The following is a 5000-nucleotide window of genomic DNA, read 5'->3' as shown; positions in this document are numbered from 1 at the left end:
GCAAAATGGCCCGAAAACAGTCCCGTCGGTGCCCCCGTCGGGCTAAAATGACCCGAAAACAGTTCAGCTGGGGAAAATTAAGCGGATCCGGCCAAGAGTCGGTGGAAATTGGCCCGAAAACAGCCCAGCGGCAAGCGGAAGCGGCTAACGTTGGGGAAAAGTGACCCGAAAACAGTTAAGCGGGGGAAAACTAAGCGGATGCGGCCACGCGTTGGGGAAAACAAAGCGGATCCGGCCCAGAGTCGGTGGAAATTGGCCCGAAAACAGTCCAGCGGCAAGCGGAAGCGGCTAACGTTGGGCAAAAGTGACCCGAAAACAGTTCAGCGGGGGAAAACTAAGCGGATGCGGCCACGCGTTGGGGAAAACTAAGCGGATACGGCCAAGTGTTGGGGAAAAATGGCCCGAAAACAGCCCAGCGGCAAGCGGAAGCGGCTAACGTTGGGGAAAAGTGACCCGAAAACAGTTAAGCGGGGGAAAACTAAGCGGATGCGGCCAAGTGTCGGTGGAAATTGGCCCGAAAACAGCCCAGCGGCAAGCGGAAGCGGCTAACGTTGGGCAAAAGTGACCCGAAAACAGTTCAGCGGGGGAAAACTAAGCGGATGCGGCCACGCGTTGGGGAAAACTAAGCGGATACGGCCAAGAGTCGGTGGAAATTGGCCCGAAAACAGTCCAGCGGCAAGCGGAAGCGGCTAACGTTGGGCAAAACTGGCCCGAAAACAGTTCAGCGGGGCAAATTTTTGAAATTTTTTTTGAAATTTTTTTGAATTTTTGAAATTTTTGAAGTTTTTTTGGGTTTTTGGACTTTTTTTGAATTTTTGAATTTTTTGAATTTTTTTGAATTTTTTTGAATTTTTTGAATTTTTTTTGAATTTTTGAAATTTTTTTTTTTTTTTTGAATTTATTTGATTTTATAAATTTTTTGTGATTTTTTGTGATTTTTTTGAATATTTTACATGGGTGATTTTGACTTGGGGGATTTTCAGGGGGTGGTAACCCTGGGCGTGGCTAGAGCCTCAAAATGCATATTCCCCTATAGGGGGGCAAGGTTTTCAAAAATGGGTGCCCCCTCATGTACACGCGCGTGGGTGTACATGGCCCCGTCGGTGCCAGCGTGGGTTGAAAATGGCCCGAAAACAGCCCAGCGGCAAGCGGAAGCGGCTAACGTTGGGCAAAACTGACCCGAAAGAAGTATAGCTTGGAAAATTAAGCGGATGCAGCCAATTGTTGGCGAAAACTAAGCGGATACGGCCAAGTGACGGTGAAAAATGGCCCGAAAACAGTCCAGCGGCAAGCGGAAACGGCTAACGTTGGGCAAAAGTGACCCGAAAACAGTTCAGCTGGGGGAAATTAAGCGGAAGCAGCCAAGCGTTGGGCAAAACCAAGCGGATACGGCCAAGAGTCGGTGGAAAATGGCCCGAAAACAGTCCAGCGGCAAGCGGAAACGGCTAACGTTGGGACAAAGTGACCCGAAAACAGTTCAGCTGGGGAAAATTAAGCGGATGCGGCCAAGCGTTGGGGAAAACTAAGCGGATCCGGCCCAGAGTCGGTGGAAATTGGCCCGAAAACAGTCCAGCGGCAAGCGGAAGCGGCTAACGTTGGGCAAAAGTGACCCGAAAACAGTTCAGCGGGGGAAAACTAAGCGGATGCGGCCACGCGTTGGGGAAAACTAAGCGGATACGGCCAAGTGTTGGGGAAAAATGGCCCGAAAGCAGCCCAGCGGCAAGCGGAAGCGGCTAACGTTGGGGAAAAGTGACCCGAAAACAGTTAAGCGGGGGAAAACTAAGCGGATGCGGCCAAGTGTCGGTGGAAATTGGCCCGAAAACAGCCCAGCGGCAAGCGGAAGCGGCTAACGTTGGGCAAAAGTGACCCGAAAACAGTTCAGCGGGGGAAAACTAAGCGGATGCGGCCACGCGTTGGGGAAAACTAAGCGGATACGGCCAAGAGTCGGTGGAAATTGGCCCGAAAACAGTCCAGCGGCAAGCGGAAGCGGCTAACGTTGGGCAAAACTGACCCGAAAACAGTTCAGCGGGGCAAATTTTTGAAATTTTTTTGAAATTTTTTTGAATTTTTGAAATTTTTGAAGTTTTTTTGGGTTTTTGGACTTTTTTTGAATTTTTGAATTTTTTGAATTTTTTTGAATTTTTTTGAATTTTTTTTGAATTTTTGAAATTTTTTTTTTTTTTTTGAATTTATTTGATTTTATAAATTTTTTGTGATTTTTTGAGATTTTTTTGAATATTTTACATGGGTGATTTTGACTTGGGGGATTTTCAGGGGGTGGTAACCCTGGGCGTGGCTAGAGCCTCAAAATGCATATTCCCCTATAGGGGGGCAAGGTTTTCAAAAATGGGTGCCCCCTCATGTACACGCGCGTGGGTGTACATGGCCCCGTCGGTGCCAGCGTGGGTGGAAAATGGCCCGAAAACAGCCCAGCGGCAAGCGGAAGCGGCTAACGTTGGGCAAAACTGACCCGAAAGCAGTATAGCTTGGAAAATTAAGCGGATGCAGCCAATTGTTGGCGAAAACTAAGCGGATGCGGCCAAGTGTCGGTGAAAAATGGCCCGAAAACAGTCCAGCGGCAAGCGGAAACGGCTAACGTTGGGCAAAAGTGACCCGAAAACAGTTCAGCTGGGGGAAATTAAGCGGAAGCAGCCAAGCGTTGGGCAAAACCAAGCGGATTCGGCCAAGAGTCGGTGGAAAATGGCCCGAAAACAGTCCAGCGGCAACCGGAAACGGCTAACGTTGGGACAAAGTGACCCGAAAACAGTTCAGCTGGGGAAAATTAAGCGGATGCAGCCAAGCGTTGGGGAAAACTAAGCGGATCCGGCCCAGAGTCGGTGGAAATTGGCCCGAAAACAGTCCAGCGGCAAGCGGAAGCGGCTAACGTTGGGCAAAAGTGACCCGAAAACAGTTCAGCGGGGGAAAACTAAGCGGATGCGGCCACGCGTTGGGGAAAACTAAGCGGATACGGCCAAGTGTTGGGGAAAAATGGCCCGAAAACAGCCCAGCGGCAAGCGGAAGCGGCTAACGTTGGGGAAAAGTGACCCGAAAACAGTTAAGCGGGGGAAAACTAAGCGGATGCGGCAACGCGTTGGGGAAAACTAAGCGGATGCGGCCAAGTGTCGGTGGAAATTGGCCCGAAAACAGCCCAGCGGCAACCGGAAGCGGCTAACGTTGGGCAAAAGTGACCCGAAAACAGTTCAGCGGGGGAAAACTAAGCGGATGCGGCCACGCGTTGGGGAAAACTAAGCGGATACGGCCAAGAGTCGGTGGAAATTGGCCCGAAAACAGTCCAGCGGCAAGCGGAAGCGGCTAACGTTGGGCAAAACTGACCCGAAAACAGTTCAGCGGGGGAAAACTAAGCGGATGCGGCCACGCGTTGGGGAAAACTAAGCGGATGCGGCCAAGTGTCGGTGGAAATTGGCCCGAAAACAGCCCAGCGGCAAGCGGAAGCGGCTAACGTTGGGCAAAACTGACCCGAAAACAGTTCAGCGGGGGAAAACTAAGCGGATGCGGCCACGCGTTGGGGAAAACTAAGCGGATACGGCCAAGAGTCGGTGGAAATTGGCCCGAAAACAGTCCAGCGGCAAGCGGAAGCGGCTAACGTTGGGCAAAACTGACCCGAAAACAGTTCAGCGGGGGAAAACTAAGCGGATGCGGCCACGCGTTGGGGAAAACTAAGCGGATACGGCCAAGTGTTGGGGAAAAATGGCCCGAAAACAGCCCAGCGGCAAGCGGAAGCGGCTAACGTTGGGCAAAAGTGACCCGAAAACAGTTCAGCGGGGGAAAACTAAGCGGATGCGGCCATGCGTTGGGGAAAACTAAGCGGATACGGCCAAGGGTCGGTGAAAAAGGGCCCGAAAACAGTCCAGCGGCAAGCGGAAGCCGCTAACGTTGGGCAAAAGCGACCCGAAAACAGTCCAGCGGGGGAAAACTAAGCGGATGCGGCCAAGCGTTGGGGAAAACTAAGCGGATACGGCCAAGCGTCGGTGAAAAAGGCCCGAAAACAGTCCAGCGGCAAGCCGAAGCGGCTAACGTTGGGCAAAAATGGCCAAAAGCGATGGAGCAGGGCGGTCTGAATCTATGCATCCACATAAAATGGGGGGTAAACCTGGGGGATTTCCAGGGGGTGGTAACCCTGGGCGTGGCTGGAGACCCAAAATGCATATTCCCCTATAGGGGGGAAGGATTTTTGGAAGAGGCAGCCCCTCATGTACATGCCAAGCGGGGTGTACATGGCCCCTGTGGGTGCCTCCGTCGGTGTAAAATGGCCCGAAAAACAAGATTATGTTACCCGAAAACACGATTATGTTACCGAAAAAACACGGTTGAGCGGGGGCAGTAAGCACGGTTGAGCGGGGGCAAAAAACACGGTTGAGCGGGGGCAAAAAACACGGTGCAGCGGGGACAAAAGGCACGAATATGTTACCGAAAAACACGGACCACGCGGGTTGAAATTCCCAGCCGTAGAGCCGGCGAAACACGGTGGGGCAGGGCGTCTAAGCGTGGAGGCGCCCGTAAGACCGATGCGGGTTGAAATCCCCAGCCGTAAAGCCGGCGAAAAGCGGTCGGGCAGGGTGACTCCGCGTGGAGTTTCGCCCGTAAGGCCGATGCGGGTAGCCGCGCGGGTTGAAATCCCCAGCCGTAAAGCCGGCGAAACACGGTTCATTGGGGCGCCTAAGCGTGGAGGCGCCCCGCAGAGACCGAGCGGGTTGAAATCCCCAGCCGTAAAGCCGGCGAAACACGGTTCATTGGGGCGTCTAAGCGTGGAGGCGCCCCGCAGAGACCGAGCGGGTTGAAATCCCCAGCCGTAAAGCCGGCGAAACACGGTTGAGCGGGGCGCCTAAGCGTGGAGGCGCCCCGCAGAGACCGAGCGGGTTGAAATCCCCAGCCGTAAAGCCGGCGAAACACGTTCGGGCAGGGCGACTCCGCGTGGAGTTTCGCCCGTAAGACCGATGCGGGTAGCCGCGCGGGTTGAAATCCCCAGCCGTAAAGCCGGC

Source organism: Carex rostrata, chromosome 10 (genome assembly GCF_964058835.1).
Source record: "Carex rostrata chromosome 10, lpCarRost1.2, whole genome shotgun sequence".
NCBI classification, from domain to species: Eukaryota; Viridiplantae; Streptophyta; class Magnoliopsida; order Poales; family Cyperaceae; genus Carex; species Carex rostrata.
This window is presented reverse-complemented; position numbering follows the sequence as displayed.